This window comes from Cibotium barometz, chromosome 29 (genome assembly GCF_041138505.1).
Source record: "Cibotium barometz isolate CiBa-2024 chromosome 29, ASM4113850v1, whole genome shotgun sequence".
NCBI lineage: Eukaryota > Viridiplantae > Streptophyta > Polypodiopsida > Cyatheales > Cibotiaceae > Cibotium > Cibotium barometz.
In genome coordinates, this window is record NC_141074.1 from 47101214 (window position 1) to 47125565 (window position 24352).

The window sequence follows — 24352 nt, forward strand, 5'->3', positions numbered from 1 at the left end:
ATCAACCACCCAATCCGTAAGACGTGAGGTGGAAAAAACATGAGTCAGAGGGAAGCTCGTCAATACCAACGAAGACAATCTCCTTGATGGAAGGATTTTTGAGTTTGGTTAGTGGATGAAGAGGTTTGATTGGAGGGTTTCTTAGCAGAACCACCTTCTCTCTTTACAACAATCAGTCTGAATGTGACCTTTGAGACCACAATAATGACAAGTAAGCTCCTTGTGAGAGGGATTGTTGTTGGCAGATTTGTGGTCACCTTTGTTGCTCATGGAAACCTTGGACTGCTTTTGCCCTTAATCTGAAGAAGGGTCTCGGAAGTACCCTGGCTGGTCTTCTTTCTCATGGCCCTATCCTAAAGCATGCCAACGATGATATGTAGATCAAGAGTAGAAGGAAGAAGTGATATAGTATCAAAAAAAGCAAAGAAAGTGTCGGGCAATTTGGTGAGGAGCTGATTGACAAAGTCCTCGTCGGTAGATTTGCTCCCCAAAGAGACCAACTGCTTCTTCTCAATGGTTATGAACTCCGTAAACAAAATCCATGATGTTTGCAGTATTGACAATCGTCAAATTGGAGAGCTAATTATCCAAGGCTACCTTTTGAGCAGAGTTCACGGTGATACCTCCTCTGGATGGTATCCCACAACTCTTCTGCAATTTCCTCATCATTGTCATCAAATTGACGAGCAATAGAGGATTTTATGTTGAAGAAGATAAAGGCATGAACCCTTGCATCTTTGTCAACCCAGGCGTCAATCTCAGCCTGAGGAGAAGTAGCATCGAGAAAGGCATTAGTACTAGAAACAATACCCCATAACCGATGATACCGAAGGAGAGTCTTTATCTGTAGTGCCCAATCAAGATAACTGGTTCCATCTAAGATAGATTCCTTGGGAAGTTGAGGAATGGATGAAGAGATGACAGTCGGTCTAGAAGCCATGGAATGCTCCTCTTGAATTTACGACAGAAAGGCTACAAGTAGGTACCTGGAGGTGGCCCACTCCTCCCTAGATGGTAGGTGAGGTGAAAGAAAGATGTAGAACTATACTCCTACTGGAGATCAAGGCACACGGGTGAAGACGAGAGCCGACCCAATGCACGATGAAGTAAGGGAGGGAGAGGCTAATGGAGCAAGTGCACAATGCTACCGTTAGTCCGAGGTAAGGCCAGAATACAAAATTAGGAGACGAGAGGGAGAGCTAGGAAAAAAAATGCAGCAGAAAAATGCTGATTTGTGCGATGAAGTAGATCTCCAAGATGCAGCCACCAAGGGAGCAGAGAGGGGGAAAAAAAAACACAGGCTGAAAACTCTTCTTGCTAATCTGTGGAAGCACAAGATCTCTGATACCATGTGAGAATATGTGAATATGAAGCGGAAGCAAATAGAGATCACACAAGAGAGAGTAGACAGCCAAGAGATCCAACACTGAGCCAAGAACTAAAAAGTATTGAATGTATTGAATGAATTATGAAAGCACAATGGCTATGCTTATATACATCTAATGTAGAGTAGGCGGCCAGTAGCACTAGAGAATAAATGTCCACGACTAATAAAAATGCCCAAAATAGCCTAAGAAATATGGGAAATATCCCTAAAAATATCATATAAATATCTGGTTAAAAAGTGGCATAAAATGAAACAAAAGAGAGCTCAAGATGACATGTCCAACAAAGGACAAGCACACATGCACACAAGCACACCAAAGACATGGCTATGTAAGAGAAGATCGAAATCAAAGATGAAATTCAAATAAGAAACAAGTCCAAGGGGGGTTGGAGAAGCTCGAACCCCCCATGCAAACAGTATATTCCTATATTTTGAAGCTGATGTACATTGGAGCTGAGGTGTCTTTTTGTTAGCATGAAATCAATGGTTTCCCATGCAAACACTATTCCTATACTTTGAAGCTTATTCGAGTCTTTTTGTTAGCATGAAATCCGTGACCCGAGCTTGGGCCACGGTGCAAAAGAGGGCGCAGAGCTTATAAGGCACTGGAATGTTGCATCCAGGGTAGGGCTCAAACGAACTTACAGATGTCTTCATAGTCGATCGATGGTAGAACCTGGCCGCCCTCGACCTGGACAGCTGCGGAGAAGCTTGCGGTGTCAACTGAGAGCAGCTCAGCGGTGGAGCCTCGGTAGGTACCATTGACAATTCTGACAAGGGCGCCAAGATGAGGGATGACGGTTTCAAGGTCGGCCTGGTCAACGTGGAGTATGTCACCCGTGTCTAGCATCTGGACTGCTGCAGTATGCTTGTCATCCAGCACCTTTTGCACGACTCCCTTCTTCTTGTAGTAGCGGTTGAGAGCCATGACCTTGACAACCAGGCCCTCCAAGATCCAGTTGGCTCTTCTGCTGGGTGCGCCCTTGCATGAGCACCTCTGCTGCTTCTCAGAGGAGTCTACAGCGGCGGCAGCCCTTGCAGTGGATGCGGATTCCTGTGGGAAAGAAGAGGGCTTGCCGATGACGGCCTGGCCTTTTGGGGGAGGGCGGAGAGAGAAGGAAACTTTGTCTGCAGTGACGGGGGTGATGGAAAGAGAAGGCATAGCTGGGATGATGGATGTCTGCTGAGCAGCCGTCTCGATCTGCTGCAGGAGGCCTCTCTCCTTCCTGTCCTCATAGGCCATGTCAGCTTTGCGCCGCTTCTTCTGAAGGGTTTCTTGAAGCAGAGCCTCCGCCGTACTGCCCTGGTACGCAATGAACCAGCCCTTGGGAGTCTGGTCGACCTTGCAAATGCCCTCCTTGCCCAGGTGCATGACGAATTCTGTGAGAGTGGCCCATCTGGTGGCATTCATGTGCACGTGATGGCGGTGGCCGATGTACTCATTGTAGACGGCGTTGGCAGACACGCGGGTGCGGGAGTGGCTCCGCTGCAGGTGCTCCAGGAACGCGCTCTCGAACATGGCTGAATAGCTTTCCACGAAGGCCGCCGAGCTCTCCCCGAACAGCCTCAGCTGCCGCAGGTGGCCATCGCTGGTGCAGTGGCACTTGAATCCATTCTCATCCCGGCATTGCTTCTTGCAGCTCTGGCAGTACCACTTGAGCTTCTGGCGGGCTCGAGCCTTGTCGCGCTTGGCGATGGCCTTGGGGCCCATGGGTTCCAGCTTCGTCATCCCGATCTCCTCTCGTTCTGCAGATGAAAAGCCTTGTTCCCCACACCAAATATACCATCAACAGCTAAAAGCAAAAAGACCTGCTTTTTGGCGATTCGCTTGAGCCTTTAAAAAAACCCCACGCGCTCTAAACGCAAGCGAGTTTGAGGTTGTAGAGAACTAGTATTGCACCCTCGGATTGCTGGGGCCGACCAAGGTTCCAGAAAAGAACTATTCCCTCTCTACAACCATCTCTCTCTCTCACACACACACATGCACATGCACATGACCCTCTCCCTCTCTCTATCACGGAAACTTCTCTCTCTCACATGCACACACATATACACACGTGCTCTCTCTCTCTCTCTCTCTCACACACACACACATACACACATGCATGCACACACTACCTCTCTCTTCTTACACTCTCCCACACATAGAAGCGCTCTCTCTCTCTCTCTCTCTCTCTCAATCTCTCTCTCTCTCTCTCTCTCTCTCTCTCACGCACACATACACATATGTAAATATATAGTATATACAATATTATATTTTAGATACATAAACCTATACATAGACACATATATTTATACATATATACATGTATTTAAAAATATAAATATAAACATCGATATAATTTAATTAATTTTGATTAAATTTTAATGTGCGGAGATGGGTGATAAGTTGTGGTCACTTTTAAATATATAGATAGATATATCATACACACATCTAAACACACACACACACACAAACATATATATATATATATATATATATATATATATGTATATATATATATATATACATGTATGTATGTATATATAAATGTAAATAAAAATACACACACACACACATGTATACACACATATACATATATATTTTTTATTTAATTTATATTTTATTAAAAGATACTTTTTATTCTCTATCTCTCATTCTCTTTCTCTCTCTTTTAATTTATATTTTATTAAAAGATACTTTTTATTCTCTATCTCTCGTTCTCTTTCTCTCTCACACACACACACAAACACACACACTTAAATAGATTTACACACATATACATAATTTTAATTAATTAAATTTTAGATTAAATTTTAATGGTAGGGATGAGTGGTGAGGTGTGCTCACTCTCAAATAAATGCAACTTACATGTAATCTCTCTCTCTCTCTCTCTCTCTCTCTCTCTCTCTCACACACACACACACACACACACATGCACATGCACATGCACACTATTTATATATACATGCTTACATACCTATAGATACACATACATACATAATATATATAAGTGTGTGTATCTATAGGTATGTAAGCATGTATACAAAGATTTCATTGAAAGATGTGAGATGAGATCTTCTTAGATTCAAATTCAAAATTTCATTGGAAGATGTGAGATTTGGCTCCTCCTCACGCTTGCAGGAGGAGTGGTTATTTTGAAATAGCCCCACCTCCTTTGCCCACGTGGAGGGAGGTGGGGTTGTGGTTAATCCTGTATAGATTACATCCGACCACAAAAACTGGTGAGGGGAAACACCTGTTCTCAGTATTGTGGACATGCCTACGTTTTGGACATGGAAATTGCTCACAGTTGCAACCTCCCTCTATTAGGATGAGAGAATTGTAGGAAATCCACTATATATGAGCTATTATAGCCAACCAAGGGCTTAAGGGGTCATAATATACACAAAGCAACCTACCTCTATTAGGATGAGAAAATCGTAGGAAATCCACTATATATATGAGGGGGTGGCCTCTAGCTATTATAGCCAACCAAGGGCTTAAGGGGTCATAATATACACAAAGCAACTTTTTACTAGGAAATTGCTCACAGTTGCACCCTACCTCTATTAGGATGAGAGAATCGTAGGAAATCCACTATATATGCATTAGGGCCAAAAACGGCTAGAAAAGGGCTGTTTGTTAATCTAAGGATTAAGAAATTGTCCAATTGTGAATTGACACGTATACAAAAGTATGGCATTCTTGTCTCCTCCAAATGTCCTTTTAACGGTTCTATTTTAGTGGCGAACGGCTAAAACGGCTAAATTTAGACGTTTACGATGGCTAACATTAAAGTTTGGGTCCAAAATAGTGACATCTTGTTCCATTTTTTATTTCAAAAAATCAAGCATGAAGATACGAAATCCTCTTTTCAGGCCTTGAAAACAACGCTATTAATGACAAAACACCAAATTTTTCAGACGTCTACTTTCCACCTTCCCTTCATTTTGGCATATGGTTTATTCTCCTTTCTTTGCACTTTCAAAAGATTCACTATTCAAAAGATTCACTATTCAAAAGATTTACTATTTTTCTCTTATCTGTGAGCTTCTATGGCGTCCTCACGTCGTCCTTCTCATAATATAACTTCTTGTGATTTTCATAACACGAGAGAAGATGGTGTTTGGAAACCCATGTCTTTTCGTGTGAATGATTGGGTAACAATGCTTCCCTCTTGCAAAGGTGCCCACAGGGTGAAAAGAACCAAGCGAAATGAAGTGAAATCCCATTGGAAAGGTCGTGTTCTTGCATTCAAAGTGACCGACAATGGCTGGCTTGCAAAAGTTCAACATGTCTACATGGCCAAAGACATGGTGTTGAACTTGGATGAACATCCAATTCTCCATTCTTACTGTAATTCAACAAACCTTTATCTATTTGATACAACACAATATTTCTCTTTCTGATATATTTGTTGTTTGTTTCATTTCAGTTATCTTTCCGTCAACAGCTGTGGAGTGGCAGCCTGTTGAGAGCTTAAGTGGCACATTCAAAGCAATTCACAAGGGGATTGCAGATGTCATGTACGCAGACAAACCACCTTCATTTTACAAATCAGTGGATTTATTTGTGTATTTTGCAGAATACAGGGTTCCATCAAGAGAAGGTGTTCATGGAGAATTGTATGACATACCTATTCCCACAATAATGTCACTAGAATGGAAAGTTCCTGATCCAAATACCATAACAAGCTTCAAATCCAAAATCAAAGATGATATTCTTAAAGCAATGTCTCCTGGAAGGATTTCAAGAAGGATTAAACTTCAATGGTTCTTGCCTATACATGTCTTTGTGGCATGTTTCAAAACAATGGAATTGGAGAGGACAAGAACGATGTGGCTTAATAGAAGACTATCTCTGACTGATCTGGACACTGTACTTGGAGAAGGATGGAGTACCAAGGAAACTTTTCATATGGGGGACAATATCAGTTGTAGAGTAAGCCCAAATTCTTTGTCCATCTCATACCAACTGTGTCGCCAATCCCTAGTTTTGGGCTATGACTATAGGAGATGGAAAAGCAAGCTTGGTAGTTGGGTCCCTTTGGATTCTGAAGAGAATTGTCCAGAGTTTGAATTTAACATCATAGTCCATCCATTCATAGATCCCAGGAAACTCATAGTAACATCAAACTGGCGACTACAACATGTTAGAGAGTCGCTTGAGTTTCTGGATGAAATATAACCTGAATATAGATTCAAAGTAGATGATATTGTTATCCGTACAAGGATGGAGAGTGTAACCTCATGCATCACATGTCTCCTCCCAAAAAAAGTTGTATTTGAGCCACTTGCAAGGGCAAGTTTGTATAGTTGAAAAGGATTTCTCCAATAATGTAATCAATATATTCTGCTAGATTTCGTCTTGACTTCTTCACAAAATTGGTTAACAAATTGTTCGCGACACAAAACAAGGTTTAACAGTTGAATATCAAATTATTGATACTGAATTTAAGTACAGAAATTTGTCCCAAAAAGGGTGTGTTCATATGGACAAAATGAACAAAACAAAATCCAATATGTGGAATCACTCTACAAAATCAACTTTCCTTTTGGCATGAGATGACCCTGCATCTTTAGAGAATCTTTCTCTCGTCTGTTTGCTTCGATCAAATTTTGCTGATTGAGGTTCAAGTTCTGGAGTTTTCAGCACTTGAGGTGTTGGAGAGGAAGACTTTAGAGTGAATTCCCCTAATGGTGGTAAGTTGGGCTCCTCTCTGAGACCTTCACGTGTTGGCGAGGGAGATTTGGCAGTGGGGTCTGGTTTTGGAGAAGGTTCTTTGGTGGAGGTTGGCCTTGGAGACTTGGCAGTCTTCTTGGGGAACATGAACAAGAAATTTAATGGAGAGCCAACATTTGCCCTCTTACTACCTTTGTTGGACAAACGACGCTTCTGAATTTTAAATTTCACTGGTGAGTGAAAAGGAAGACCTTTAGCAGCACTCCTCTCTTTGACAGGGGTCTTCTCTTTGATAGGTGTCTTCTCTTGAGCTGGAGAAGAGCTCTTCTCTTTGGTAGGAGGACTAGGGATTTTCTCTTTGATAGGTGTCTTCCCTTGAGCTGGTGAAGTGCTCATCTCTTTGGCAGGTGGGCTAGGGCTCTTCTCTTTAACAAGTGGGCTAGGGGTCTTCTCTTTAGCAAGTGGGCTAGGGCTCTTCTATTTAACAGGAGGGGTAGGGATCTTCTCTGTAGCCTGAGGGATCTTTACTTTAGAATGGCTCTTCTCTTTAGAATGGCTCTTTTTCCCCTTGGAAGATCTGCTCTTGGTAGGGCTCTTCTTTCTCTTCTTCTTCTCTTTGGCAGAGGTCTTTTCCTTCTTGAATGAGTCATCCTTGTCTTTGCTTTCCTTCTTCTCCCTTTTCCTTTTCTTTGAAGTTGTATCCTTGGCTCCTTTATTAGGTGGAAAGGGAGAATCAGGATCATATGGATTGATGGATCTGCTCAAAACCATGGACACTGCCTTCTCCCTTACCCAACTTACCCAAGAATCTGGATACTCATGCAACTAAGACAAAAGAAAATAAGAAAGTAAGAAAACAGGTCACTAAATGTATTCACTAAATCAATCAATGGTTTTCATTCATGAACTTACAGGAAGTGTTGTCATTCTAAATCTTGACTCAAGAAATCTCCAAGCATTAGCAAGAACCATCCATCCACAAGATGTTGAGTCTTTCTGCAAGGGAACTTCCTGATTGAAGTACTTAAAATCTTCAAGTTTGTAGTCTACATAGGTAGAAGCTAGAAAACTCAAGATAAGTTTGGCAGCACTGCAAACATAAAATTTTGAGGGTCAACCAAATAATTGAAATCATGCAAGAAATTTGAGGGTCAACCCATGGAAAAGTTGATTCTTACATTTTACTTCTCCCATGGATGGATGCCAAAGAGTTCATAAAGATCACATCTCTATCCAATAGATTGATGATAATAAGACTCCAATGGCCTCTGTGATAATATGAGTACTGAAATGAGTTATGAATACTGTCATGTCTATAATAGGCAAAAGGTAATTGAGTATGAGTCTTACACTTCAACATAAGGGTACACAATGTAATTGCAGGTAAGCATATCAAAGTTTTTGAGAAAACTTGCAAGATCCCCTTGCCTATTGAAAAGGCACTGTGTAACAAGGGGATCAAGAATTGTCACTTGCACAGCCATTGATTCATGAAGATCCCTCATAAGACATCTGGAGACACAAACAAAACATGTCAACAAAATATGGTTTCTGAGAAATTCATCAAGAAAACAAAAGCAAATCCACACAAACCTCAGACAGATGAAGAGGACTGTGTCAGATATCTCAATATTAGGATTCACAAGCATGCTTGTGTCCTCAGGGGCAATGTCACAATACACCTCATCCTCTCCAGGCATGGACACATCTACTATCATTTGACCTGTCACATTCTGATAAAGCTCTGAATTGGATGAATGGAGAATTTCAGCTTGCTGAGAAAGAATGGCATCCTCTGAAATTTTCTCCTGCTCTCTCTCTTTTTCAACTTCTTCTTTGATATCCTGAGCTTTTCTTGTATCATAAGGATGAGAAATATCTTCAATAACAACAGATTGCTTGGGTTGCCTTGCTGGAGGGATATTAAGAATTTCAAAAGCTCTCATATCTTGACTTGGAATAGGCTCCAAAGCTTTGTCAAACTTATATCTAAGTCTGGACACCAGCACCAAATCTTTGCTCATAAGAGTGATCCTATGAGCAAATGCAGCAGCAATGTAGCCATCATTCATAAAGTCGATTAAAAAATCTTCAGCAGCCTCTTGAAGACACATGAGGGCCTGGGTCTCCCATCGAACTTTCTGAAGATTTGTGTTTCTCATTTTGCCAACTAACCTTTCTGATATGTCCCTGACAACCCGAGTAAATGGCAGTCGAGGGATGAGAAGACTTGTAGATTTCTGTGCTGCTCTTATCTCTCTTAAGGACTTCACCTGATAATTCAATCTCTTTCTTGCTGTCGCCCTCGCACGAGGCTTTGGAAGAGGCTTTTCTTGTTTGGAAGGTCCTGGCTTGTCTTCAGCTTTTTCAGTCTCCAATGGTGGGTAGACTTTCCTTGCAGTCTGCTTTGTCCTTGCCATTGAAGCTTAAAAAAGAGACCAGATGAAGCGATTTGTATAATAGGACAAAGAAATGAGGTAGCCCGAACGAAGCGATAGAGCGAATCCAAAGATAATGGAAAGTGATAATCGCTTGATTCGGGCACGAAATAAAAAAAAAGTAGAAGTCCCGAACGAAGCGATGAGGAGAATCCAAGAGAATCGGATGAGTGTAATCGCTTGATTCGGGCAGGAAATAAAGAAAACTAGAAGTCTCGAACGAAGCGATAAGGAGAATCCAAGGATCTCGGATAGGCGTAATCGCTTGATTCGGGCAGGGAATTGTGAAATCGCTTGATATGGGAAAAGTAGGTTTGGGAAATAAAAGGTAGGCTGCTTTCGCTTGATACAGTGTCGGAGAAAAATATGAATATTTTCAATAATATTAACTTTTTATACCTCGGATATGTCGTACAAAGTACCGTTGGGTACACGTGGCATGTAATCATTATTGCCACGTGGCATAAACGGTCACTATTTAATGTGTTTTAATCACGCAACATATATTTTTCAAAACTCACTTTCAATTTTTTTCCCCAGTTTTGGACCACTTATTTGCGTCAAATCAAGCTGTGCACCGTATTCTCTTCCTAGCCCTATTTTGCAAAACTAAAAATTTATTTCGAGACCTTGGAATTGTCAAAGCCCGCACCAAGCGATAGAGGCATTCCAATTTTTTTGGACCTTTCATTTTCGCTTCGTTCTGGCTCATCAGAATTTTTCAGGCATTTTTCTCAAATATCTCAATGAGTAAAGGTGTTGCGGGTCGACATGAACTTGTTGAAGAAAGCCCAAGTGAGAAACTCTTGAATGCTATTTTGCAAGATGGTCATGATATGAAGATATACATTGATGCAGTGGAGATTTTCAATCCAAGGTTTTCTCTTTCAGATGTTTTGTTGAAGCTAAAGGACATTCTTGAAGATGAGTACAAGCAATTTGAAATGTCAATTCAAGCTCATTGTTTTCGTATCGGAGACCATGATTTTTGTCACCTTACAGATTTTACACAGCTATTTGTGGAGAAAGCCAAAGTAACAAAGAGGTTCAGTAGATTTTCAAATAGAACCTCTTTCACATGCCCTTCATTTATTTCTTGTCCAATCCATAAAAAGCATTGCAACCTTGTCCCCAAGGATGTCTCCTTTCTTTTCTTCCTATTTTTGAAAGCAGAAATACAGGATAAAGAGCAACAACCAGAAATTGATGCAGAGAATGAGGAAGAAAACTTAAATGTCACCACAGTTTCAAAGTTAGAGAAATGTGAAGTTTTAGAAGAGGAAGAAATTGATGTTCAAGCTGAGGAGAGAGAAAGTGCCAATCTTGATGTTGCAGAATTTAGGGCTTCCACTATTACTGAAGAGCCTTCAGAGGAAGCAAGCATATCTGAATCCTCTGTTACTCTTCCAAACCTTCCTTTCTTCTATATCAATGAGAAAGATTTTATTCCTCTTTCCTATCTTCAATGTCTCTTCAATATCAGAGAAGACTACTGTATTGCAGCAATTTCAGAAGCTTGTGAAGTGGCCAAAGACTTTATTGATACAGAAGTAGAGCCAAAGGAAGAGTTTTTGGCACTTGATTTGCAAACATCTGACGACTCATTTATCCCTGCTAATGATGCACTTGCCTTGTGCCTTAAAAAAATGGAAGAGGGGAAACCTTCCTTGAGTGATGAGGATTTTGAGAACAGGCTTATTGAGTTAGGTATTGAGTCTTTTGGCAGAGATTTCAAGCTTCAGGCAGATTCTGATAAAGTGGAAAGGGTTGGCTCATGCAACTTGATGAAAGACAAAGTAGTAATTGAGGATGAGTTGCAGAAGGTAGCTTCCATTTAATCTTTTGTTAAATGTTATTCTGATTGTAATTTTTTTTTATTGAGGTTTTTGTCTTGCAGATTGAATTGCTTGATAAGGATGATTTTCTGGGAAGAGCTAGAGGCAGCAGAGTGAAATCTACAGAAACTAGGTCAAGAAGGCCTTCATCTGCTCTCATGCACTACTTGCCTACATTGGATAAGGCTGTGTTCTGTGCATTCCACATGAACTTCTCTGAAGATGCTGAGTTGCCAATATTTGCCTTGAAGGTGTTGTCAAGGTTCATGGGATATACTCCCCTTCAAATAAATGCTAACAAGGTTTTGCTTCTGGAGAGAGCTGCTGCTCTTAGAATCTTTGGATATGCTGCAGGTTTCAATGCCTCAAGAGCAGGATACTTTCTTTGCTACTCTAGCTATGCAGCTGCAGCTGAGGTGTCAGATATCAATCTTCTTGGAGGTTATAGAAGGAGAAAATTTTTGAGATACAGAGGTGACATGCCAAGTAGTCCCAAGAGAATCAAATACTAATGTACACAATATTTTGCAAGGACCGATTTTATTTCAGCAAAATTTTTTGTTAGAGGTACAAATGTGTTAGTAATCATTAGTCTCTTTCTTGAGGTGTTGGTGTAGTTTCAGATTGCTGGGTCTTTGATCTCATCCTTTGTAATTGCCTCCTGTAGAACCAATTGAATAATTTGTTTAGTGCATTGCTTCTTCTTTGTCCACCTCCTCCTCTTCGGGTACATCTAAAAAAGGAAGTTCTCGCTTGATAATGAGACTTTTCCATTCCTTGTGTATTCCATGTTGCAAGTGGTCCTTCTGTAGCAAAATATGGTCCATGCAAGTAAAGAATATGCTACAAAGACAATTTTTGTTAGTACATTTAAGAAATTACAAGTAATAAGTCTGGACACACCAATTTATAACTGTTTTGATAAGTCTGAATACTCACCAAGTAATAAGTTATGTCTTTTTCTCCCCAGGCATCTATGATAGCTTTGATCAAAAGCTTTATTGCGTTTTTGAAATCATCTGCATAAGTATTTGAACCAACTTGTCGTCTAAGGACTTTGAAAAAATTGTCGAGTTTTTTCCAAACTTCCATACGTTTGTTGGCTACATCTGGTCTACTTTTGACATTTGTGGTGATGACACATAGCTGTTTCCAACAGTTCCACATTGCGTTGACTTGTTTGGTGTCATGGTTGCTCAAAAATCTTCTCGCTTTTGCTCCTCCCATTGAAACATCTTGCAGAACATCACCTGTACCTCCAGAAAGAACAGGATCTTTTTTAAGATGCACTTCCCCACCATGAAAACCCATTTGAGAGAGCAAGGCTTCGCACTTTTCTATGCACTCATCTGCAAGTTTAGTCGGCTTAATAGAATATGCATAGTCCAGATGAAGTCTGAGCAATTTGTCCAAGATTCTTATCTCTGCATGCAATGTACATATATGCACATTTTTCAAATGTATTGGTAGAATTGGATCCCATATTTTAATAGAAGTTGGATAATCGACAACATTCACATTATTTCTGGATGGTGGTTTTCCAATCTCATTTTCTGCAAGCCATTCTTTTTTCCCTGTGCTTGCCATGCAATAAAGACATGGATATTTGGTATTTGCTCCTCCACATACACCAAACATACACTTCAACGCCTTGAGGTCGGCACTCAAATGCCATTCCACAATGAAATCACCTATGTCGTCAACATGAAGGTGTTCACCTGTATTTTGGCTCTGAATAACTGAAGAAATGTCTGTTTTTGAGAAGAGCCACTTTAATGTTTCATGACTCTCTACTGGTACCTGAGCTGATCCAATCCACCATAGCTCCATTTCTGATTGAGTTTTGTGGTATGGAGAATCAAGCTTACCTTGACTATAGTCCAATGCTTTATTCATTAGGGATATAGATATTCTTTCCATTTTTTGACATTTTTGGATTTGAGCTTCATCTAATTTTAAAACAAATACAAGTTTTCCTTCACAATCTATTTCTCTTATGTTGTAATATCTCACCATAAAAGATTGGACTTTTCTAATGTTCATCCAAATATTATTATAAACGTTGTATTCAAAAGATGATTTTTTTTTTTGTCTCTCATATGGCATTGTTCCCTCAATATGGAAATACTCTTCGAAATGTTTAGAAATTTCCTCATTTAACAGAGTTCTATATTTTCCAACATTGTGAGGTCTAGGCAACCCAAAAGCTTTGATTTTGTAATACTTAAGGACCCTGAACCAGGTTTTAGAGATGGCTCTGTATCCCTTTCTACTCACTCCCACTGTGTCACAAACTTCTTGCATTTGGGAAGGCTGGACTAATAAGTCCATATCTTTTAATAGATGTTGAAAGACCAGTTTTTTTTGAGTTTGATTTTCAGGAAGTTCTAAAAGTTTCAAGATATCCGACCTATTCATAAGCTCATTCAAAAATCTTACCCTTTCCTGAGCATTAGACATGTCAAATCCTAGAAGGTTAGTAACATGATCTCTTACAAGTTTTAACCTTTTTTTTCTTTGTCCAGATCTCTCTGTTAAGTTAACTACATCCCGCATTCGTTTTACTCGTGCTCTTAATCCTATTGGAGTTTCTTTTAAGGTTTTCAATTGATCATTTTCTTGTTTCAAAGACACTATTTTGTTTTCAAGTTCTAAAATTTTTGTTGCATTCAAAGATGAAGTATTTTGAAGATATGTAGTATATTCTGCATAATTAATATGTGATTGAGATAGTCTTGAACTATAACCAAGTAAGCCATCCTCCCCATCACCAACAAATCTAATCAAATCATGTGGTGTGTGAAAAGAAGGATACCTTCCTGTTTTGGGATCCGGTGGATATAGACTTCCATCTGTCCATAGGTCAATATGCTTCTTTCCTTCGTTGCGAAGATGTTGAGCTTCATTTGCACATGAAAGGGATCTTTGGTAGACACTCCGTGTAGTTGCATACTCTTGGTTGAGCTTGATGTTCAAATGAAACTTACGATTAGATGTATCACTCATTACTAACGAGCAAAAAATATAAGCAGAGCTATTAGATCATGAGAGACACAGAAGAATGAGAATGAGATGTAGCTTGTGAAATTTTTAGAGAAGCAGAGGAGTGAAATTTTTTTGGAGAATGGATAAGAGCGCGTTTGGAGAGAATGGTCATTTTGCCGCGTAGTCACTAAAAGAGGACAAATTTCGAGACGAGCCATTAAAGAGTAGCATGAAAACGATCTATTTTTTTAGATTTTAAAATATGCACTTAGATACGTATTCAATCAGATAGATACGCTTTAAATACCCAAAACGGCTAAATTTGGAGCCGTTTTGACCGTCAACATTCTACTAATTAGCAAGTTAGCGAAATTCCTTACACAGCCCATTTTGAGACGTTTTTGGCCCTAATGAGGGGGTGGCCTCTAGCTATTATAGCCAACCAAGGGCTTAAGGGGTCATAATATACACAAAGCAACTTTTACAAAATTATACTTCTACTCAAAGTGGCCTCCTTTTAGAGGCCGTCCCCATAGGCCCTCTAGATGCCAAGAGATTAGGGTTGTAGCAAGTGTAGAAAGTCCGCATATTTGATAAAGTTTCTAGAAAAGTCAATCGATAGTAACCTATTGCTATTAGCTGGTGACCTGCAGCGTGTCGAGCGAAGTGAAAACCCTCGGACCATCTACACATTTGTAGTACCTTTTTTACTTTTTAACATGTAATAGTGCGTTGCATGTATGCAACAACCTCCTGCAAAGCGTCCCACCCTCTACATTTTCTTAGTATGGGGGTAGCCTTATACAAAATTAGACTTGCTACCCAAGTCTTTCCAAAGCTCGACATATCAATGCAATTCTTTCAAATAAACCTAGCTCTTATTCAACGGCTAAAGACTTTTCCTATGACAAAATAAATCCACAAAAATTTAGAGAAATCTCAAGTGTCATTCGTGTGGTTCTTCACATGCGATATTTGCACTATTCTTCAAGTCTTTCCAAAAAGTAATATGCTCGACATATATGCAATTCTTTCAAATAAACCTAGTTCTTATTCAATGGGTAAAGAATTTTCCCATAACTAAAATAAATCCACAAAAATCTAGAGAAATCTCAAGTGTTATTCGTGTGGTTCTTCACATGTGATACTCGCACTATTCTTCAAATGTCATTGCTTTCAATATTCGAGCTCCTCTTCACCTATGTCACATGCAATTGCCTGATTAATTTATTTAAAACAGCAATTACATTAACAAGCACAAATTCCCATTCACCAATCAATAACCGTAGTAACACTATAACTCGTCTCATTGCCTCAAGCACGCGCCACGTAGTCATTACTCGCATGCTTCTTCACTTGCGATACTCGCACTATTCTTTAAAATCTGTCGCTATCAATCTTCGAGCTCCTCTTCACCTATCTTATATGCAATTGCTTGATCAAATTATTTAAGACAACAATTACATGAACAAGCACAAATTCCCACCCACAATTTACAACTCGTTATGGCCTCAAGCACATGCCACGTAGTCATTCTTTACATGCGATACTCGCGCAACACTATCATTTTTAATCTTCAAGCTCCTCTTCACCTATCTCACATGCCATTGCCTGCTCAATTATTTAAAACATCAATTATATTAACAAGCACAATTTCTCATTCACCAATCAGTAACCGCAGTAACACTACGGCATGTCATGGCCTCAAGCACCCTCCCCGTAGTCATTAACAACTTAATATTTTTTATGGAACCACCCATGATATCAACTTATTAGCATGGTGCGGTAATAGTGTCCCCAAATTATTGAAGAGCGCATTCTCGTGACATAACCATAAGGAAACCTGCATCCACATGCATGGTAATTGGGTCAACCTCCAAACCACCTACATAAATCTTGAACGAGGTGTTCTCCACTTACGGGAGCCATGATGTAGGAAAGCATGCAACAAGAGTGTAAAAATTGTTGGATATTTCGGAGCTCCATGTGTGAACCTCTCCTAACTTCATGTGTGCAGCCATGTGAAACACCCTTTAGTGTTGGAAATAATGCCCAAACATGTGTTTATTTGCCTAAGGTTATTTCCTTCATTTGTGTAGCTGTAAGTGCCTCTTAGGTGAAGCACTTTTATTTAACATCTAGCCCACCAATTTACCTTGATTTAGGAGAACCTCATCCATCTTTATAGGCCCTCAATTATCTCCACTATTTTAGCCTAGCTACTCTCTACCCTTACACCTCATAAGTGATGCACGCAGAGCTTGGCTCTCTCTTAATGTACTTGCCTATATATTAGGCCTCTCATTTTCAATAAGTAACGCTCTCATTTTCCACTTAACCTCGCCCACATTATGCTCATTTGATTAGCCCATTCTTAATCACTTCAACTTAGTTTAATTATGCTTAAAAATGAAGTTTAATTTGTGCTTCAGTCCGCCTTCAATACGATATGGTATCAAAGCTGATGGTGGCAGTCGACTGAATCCGACTGCCCAACTGATTCCGACTAGCCTGTCTTGCTAATTTCGACTGTCCGGCTAAATTCGACCTGACCGACTGAATCCGACTACCCAGCTAATTCAAAGCTTTGGACTTGCTCTATGCACATGGTCACTTGCTGATGCTGCTAATCATTAATATATGTACCCACCATTTGTTGTTGCCCCTCCAAGTGTCGCCCTCTATACTTACACCCATAGCCTTCCAGCCACGCTACTCTAGCCACTACTTATTTCTTTTTAAGTTTTTTATAAGGCTTAAAGCCTTGGCCTAAGGCTTATTAAAGCTTTTTTAAAAGGCTTTTTAAATTGAGTTGGCTGACTTTGAAAGCACTACCTCTGTGAGCTGATTGCTCTCAACAATTGTAGAAGACGGTGCTCAAGTCCAACAATATTTTTCAATCTTAGCCTTTGTGCTCTTATATGGTTTGTATGCTACATCTATCATGTTTACTTTATGGACCTATTTTTCAAGAGGACAGTACTTCAATAATGCTTGTGCTCTCGGAGATTTTGAAGACCAACGACAAAGCTTGTTTTTCAAAGGCTAGCTACTCATATGGAGAACAAGAAGTGCCGCACCATCTAGTGGAACATCATGAGGCCTTCTTTAGGGCCTACTTTCCTTTTGGTGATTATGCTTTTTGATGCTCCATGGCATTGGTCTATTTATCTGTCACTTTATTATTTGTTTTAAGGCTTAAATACCTTTCTTGCGACATTGTAAACCAAGGAGTTTTTGATGTACCATCTTTTCATACGGGCATCTTTTGTTTATGTGAAAGATCCCTGCCCGCTCCGCGCAACGAATTCGGGGGTGCTAGCACAGCGGAAGTAGCACTTCTTGCGTAGGACAGAGCCTCTCACTTGGGACCTCACCCACGGATATCCGGACAAGAGACTAATCCCTCGGTTCTTCCAAAACCGAACCCGGAAAAACTTCCCTTGCCTAGAAAGCACGGGCGATTCCTCCAAGATATTTTTATTCTAATATAGTCAGGAGTCTTAACTAACCGAACTGATCCGACTGAGCCCGTAAGTCTCATGGTAGGATCAAGGAAGAAACTTGCACTTGGATCTTAAGAGACCAACGCTTTTTTCCTCATCAAGAGGCACAACCATTGATTCTTTTCCATAGAACAAGACTATCGGGGATTTACTTCATCTATCGTACTATAACAGAGTTGAGTCTCATTTTAGGGATCCATCAGTCCAGCCTAACCCCATCCACTCCCATGGGTTAGCCAACTGCCCAACCACTATAGTGATAGGATCCATTTAGGAATTTGGTTATGTTTTGTCCCGGGTACTAGGGAAAAAAAATCCCTAGGCCCCCTAGCCGACGCTTTATGCAAACTTCAAGATAGTCACACCACTTACACACCCAATATGAAATTGCCTTTTTCACAGATCCAGTTGTCTTTAAAACAATCTTTTAATGAAACCATAGTATCACTGATCATAATCCTCCAAAATATCCGGTTGAATTCTAATTTCCAATCATTCCTTCATCGGTCTACCTATGGCATCATTGGCAACCAGAACGCTCACCACCTGTCTACTTAGGGGCCTTTTCAATAGTTCCTAGCTCATAGTACCCGAAAATATATTCACTTATAAAAATCCAGATGGACTCTCCGTTGAAGATCACCAAGATCAGCCAACAGATCCATATAAAAGAGCCATGGACTCATCCGTTGAGGACCAGCAAGGTCAATCAAGTAGATCCATGCCCAAGTTCAGAAAACAACTCTAACACCTTGTCCCATTTTCTTCCTCAACGTACGCATGGGTATCTTCGGCGACCCCCAGAGCCCGAGTACCATATGGTCAGCACCCTCTAGGATCCTTCGCAGGTCACCTACTAGCACTTCACACATAGGCCGCTTCCTTGGTCTCTCATCCACCGTACCAGAAGCTCACCATTTAAATGGTCAAGACGTCGGCCGACCTTGCTATGCAACACGTCTTCCATTGACTCTCCGTCAGCTGTTGCAACTATCACTTAGGTCTTCATGACCTCATTCACAAGACGGTCAAAATGCTTCCCCAGCATTCTTGACATAAAACAATCATTTAAAAACATGTCATAAATACAGTTTCTATAATAAACTCTCGTCTTTCCACATATGTATTCCCATCGTCCTTCATCTATCCTTGGTCCCTCATCCACCGTACCAGAAGCTCACTATTTAAATCGAACTGAGGCTGGTAAAGACCTCGGTCGACCTTGCTACGCAACACGTCCTCCATTGACTCTCCGTCAGCTGTTGCAACTAGCACTTAGGTCTTCATGACCTCATTCACAAGACGGTCAAAATGCTTCCCCAGCATTCTTGACATAAAACAGTCATTTAAAAATATGTCATAAATACAGTTTCTATAACAAACTCTCGTCTTTCCACATTGTTTCACATCAATCTATATTTCTTAATCCACGTCCAATCATATGTATTCCCATCGTCCTTCATCCATTCTCATCCAATCACATCCAATCACATCCAATCATATGTATTTCCATCATCCTTCATCCATTCTCATCCAATCACATCCAATCACATCCAATCATATGTATTCCCATCGTCCTTCATCCATTCTCATCCAATCACATCATATTCCATCTCATCACATCTGTCCACATTTATCCTCATCACATCTATCCACATTTATCCTTATCACATCTCCTCCATTCGCATCTACCCATGTCCATATCTCATCACATTACATTCATTCACATCTCATCCATTCATATCTACCCCGATCCACATCACATCCATTTCACATCACATCTCCTCCATTCACATCTATCCCGATTCACATCACATCCATTTCACATCACATCACATCACATCTCATCCATTCACATCTATCCAGATTCACATCACATCCATTTTACATCACATCTCATCCATTCACATCTATCCCGATTCACATCACATCTCATCCATTCACATCTTTTCTAGATTTTTGCCAATTGCTTGGCCTAGATAAAGGTTCTTTTTCTTGACGACTATTTTCATATTTTTTCTTAATTTCTCAAATGAATTATATTCAATATTCTTCTTTTGAATAAAAGAATTCATGGGATCTACAAAAATAATTCTACCCATATTTTCCAATAATGCTCAAAATTCTACTTTTGATAAATACTCATAATTTGAATTATGCTAAAAATTCCTCTTTTTTCCATTTAATTTCTTGGATCTCAATTATCATGGAAATTTCTCTTTTTGTGTTTAAATGATTACATTCAAATGTAATGAGAATTCCTCTTTTATCATAGAATAAATTTATCTAAAATTTCTCTTTTCTTTAATAAAAATATCCATTAATTCAATATGCCAAGAATTCCACTTTTACTATTTAAATGATTGAATTCGAAATGTTATGGGAATTCCTCTTTTATAATTTAAATATTTCTCATACATAAAATAAATTTATCTAAAATAAAATATCCATTAATTTCAATATGCTAAGAATTCCACTTTTTTCATTTAAATGATTGAATTCCAAATGTCATGGGAATTCCTCTTTTATCATTTAAATAAAATTACCATAATTTTCTCTTTATGCATAAACCTTAAAAATTAGTTTTCCATTGAATGTGATGAAAATCATTCTTTTTAACGTAGGATGACCAATCCTAGGATATGGTAGAAAGTTCTCTTTTCACGTTATGCATAAGAATGAATTATGTATCAATTTCTTAAAAATTTTGCCATAGCTCCGCTGCTATTATTGATAATTTTTAATATTTTTAAAAAGAATAAACTTAGTAATACAATTATGATAGTATAACTATCTTCTAAACTTAAATCCAATTTATGGATTTAAATCATAAGATTATCATAATTTTAGAAGCATAAAAGTATAAAAAGTCACTTTCTTAACCTCTAGCTTCACAAGCCTAGAGTTTGATTTGTGAATTGAGATTTTATCAATGAGAAGCATCATTTGAATAGAGAATTGGTCATAGGAAGGGCCATTCTTTTGGGGAGGGAGAGATAAACATAAAAGCATCCTAATTAAGCATAAATATAAATTTATCTTAATTATTTATTACAACTCTTAAGAAAAGCTTGATTTGCATTATAAACACTTAATTTAGAAACTTCTCAAGCTTGAGAGGGGTGAGAAGTGAAAACATTGAGGATAGTATCAATTATGATAAAAGTCACACTTTTATAATAAAATAATCAACTTTTATGCATACCTCTATGTATGAAATTCAATTATAATAAAAGTCACACTTTTATAATAAAATAATCAACTTTTATGCATACCTTTATGCATGAAATTCAAATATAATAAAAGTCACACTTTTATAATAAAATAATCAACTTTTATGCATACCTTTATGCATGAAATTCAAATGACCATGATGTGGACTTGAAGCCAAATGGGTTGACACCATCCATGCCCAAGCCAATACGTAAGTGATGATGGGCCCAATCCGAGATGGAGGGAGGAAGGGGGTGACGGTGGTGTTGGGGAAGGGGGTGGCGAGGGAACACGAGATGGTGTGGTATCGAGTGAGGGATAGGATGGCGGGTGAAGAGGTTAAAGTGGAGAAGCTGGTGCCTGATAGGATTTTGGCATGGAGTGTGGGTGGTTGGAGGTAGTACCACTTTTTTCACCTTTTGGTGGTACCACCAATAGCCCCTAAAAGGAGGGAAGTTTAGTGTTTTTAAAATTAGTAATATAGAAAATAGTGGACCATCATAATATTAATTGGGCCCACCTCTTCAAAGCATGCAATGATTTGGCGCCCCCCTTCTCTTAATATGGAAAATAGTGGGCCATCATGAAAAGGAAACGGGCCACCCTCCTTTAAGCATGCATTGATTTGGCCTGTCGCGCGCTCCCCCCTTCTCCCTCTACTGCTCTTCTCCCTCTGCTCCGTTCCTGCATTCCCTCTTACCAAGCAAGCTTCCTGCCCATTCATCCCTCTGCTGCCTCGCATCACTCACGGTTTCACCATTTCACAGAGCCGAGAGATGAGTGATCCCACCCCCAAGAAGAACACACTCCCTAGAGGTGCAAGAGACCCTTTGCGGATGCTGACTTGGTCATGCAGACCCTTCACCGATGCCAGAGCAAGGTGAAGCTTCCCAGACAACATGCGGCCCCCAAACAGGAAAGTCTACTCGGAAAGGTATTGTGCTCCTCTTCCATGTCTGCGCATGCACATATCCTTCTTACACATCTCCTTCATTGGCTTTTGTTTGCACATTTTTTCCCTGTCAATGCATGCTCCCCTTGAGAACTAATGTTTGCTTGATCTCTTATTGACAGCGTCATCTGAGTACGTAAAGCTCTCCTGTTTTCGCCACTCAGCAGCAGCTGAGTTGTATGCTGAGTATGGCTTGAGCATGGAGGGCAAGCTGCCCAAAGACCTTACTGTCGAGGATTTGCCACCTGAGGAGTGGTTGACTGTCTTCAACGTTCCCGACCGAAAAGAAGAAGACAAAGGTCTTCCTGCATATGGTGCAGGATCACCTATACGACGCTTGTCGTCTTTTGTATCGAAAGTGTACCAGGCTGCCCCCTCTAATGGGAAACTAATGACAAAGTTTGCTAGTGGGTTTGCCTTTGAGAATTGTGCAGCTGCTAAAGCTCAACGCGAAAGTCACAAGATTGCATGGGCTGTGGTGGGTGGTATGGTCTTGGAGAATGTGAAGGCTCAACGGGGAGGTTTGAATCGCAAAGTGAGGAAGTTCATGTCCGATTACGGTGTTTCTGTCTTATATGGACAAACAGAGCATGCTGTTGACTCCTACGCCTTGACAGTGTCTAATCACCCTGCAAAACCGACTGAGGTTGCATCCCAGTCCCTATACATAGAATGGTTAGGTAGAATTGCTGAAGATCTTGATGGGCAGGCCCATATTGCTGAAGCGAAGGTTGGTTCTACTAAATTGGTCTTAGCAGAGAAGAGGGATTTGTGGCTACGCAACGAAGGCACCTATTCGGCCTATGCCTCGGTTATAGTAGAGATGAAGAGACTTAGAGCAGACATGGAGATATTAAAAGCATCTCCCCTAGAAAATGAAGCTCTCATTCTGAAGAAGGAAGCTGAGATAGGAGTGCTGGAGAGGGTGGTCTCAGTGGCTTCTGGTGCTGTGACGTCTGCTAGAGAGATGAAGGAGGAGGTGTCCACTATGCAGGTACTTTTGAAAACTCAAGCATTTTTCTGTCCTTTAAGTAGTGGTCCAAGCACTTGCAAGTGATATATGCACTTGCAAGTGATTTAAGCACTTGAAAGTGCTCATACATTTACACCACTTGAAAGTGCTTGTTTCACTTGCAACAAGTGCTTAGAGGTCATTGAGTTCATAGACCACTCATAAGTATTGAGACCACTTGCAAGTACTGTGACCACTTGCAAGTGTTATACCACTGTAATTGCTTACATCACTAGCAAGTGCATAGAAATCATGCAAGTTCTTAGAAGTTTAACAAGTGCTTAGACAACTTGAAGGTGCTAAGACCACTTGCAAGTGGTCATACCACTTGCAAGTGCTAAGGCCACTTGTAAGTGTTCATGCCTTTTGCAAGTTCTAAGACCACTTGCAAGTGTTCATACCACAGTGCCTAGGCCACTAGCGAAGTTCAAGACCACTTGTAAGTGTTCATACCGCTTTCAAGTGCTCATACTGCTTTCAAGTGCTCATACCACTTGCAAGTGCTTAGACCACTTGAAGGTGCTTAGACCACTTGAAGGTACTCACACACCATCTTGTCTTTGCCAAGCTTGCTTGCTCTCTCGCTCTCTCTCTCTCCACTAGCCATACCTCATCATAAGATCAATCGTTTGTGATACTGCCAAACCGGCTACTCGCCCATAAGATCAATCGTTTGTGATAGGCCGAGCATCAGTGGGGGGTCAAATGTAGTAGCCACTACATTGTTATCACTTCCATGCATCCTATTTGGCATCGATGTAGAGCCGGAGGACATGAATGTCCATACAATCTATGATCTTGGCTAGTAGCGTAGATGGCAATCGAGTAGGATGTGGATGGCCTCGTCGAACTCGATGCAATCCAGAGGATTGCGTGCCAGTTGAGGGGACTAAGGGGGGGATCCACCTCATCTTGCTCCTGTGGGGGTTAGGGTGGAATTTTGCCCTTTTCTAGGGGGGTGCGTGAAGGCAGGTTAGCAGGTTGGGGTTGTTGAGGTGGAGGAGTGTTGGAGGTAGAGGGGGTGGTGCCAAGCGTGGCATCGAAGACAGGATGTGGGCAAGTTGATGTAGAAGGGAGATCTTTAGGGAGCGATGATGGGCCCAATCCGAGATGGATGGAGAAAGTAGGTGGTAGTGGTGTTGGGGAAAGGGGTGGCGAGGGAACATGAGGTGGTGTGGTATGGGGTGAGGGAAAGAGGGGAAGGGTGGTGGGTGAAGTGGTTGAAATGGGGAACCTGGTTCCAGATAGGATTTTGGCAGGGAGATTGGGTGGTTCGAGGGAGTGGTGGGCACTAGTGGGGGGTGGGTTGAGTGGCAATTAAGAGCTGTGGTGCCTGGGTGGGATGGGGGTGTGGGTTAG

The 24352-nt window shown here is 40.4% G+C and overlaps 1 pseudogene; it reads right to left on the reverse strand.

The window, feature by feature from the left end:
- Positions 1 to 289: 289 nt before the first annotated feature.
- On the reverse strand, positions 290 to 3248 carry LOC147622273 (KIN17-like protein pseudogene; annotated as a pseudogene).
- Positions 3249 to 24352: the final 21104 nt, after the last annotated feature.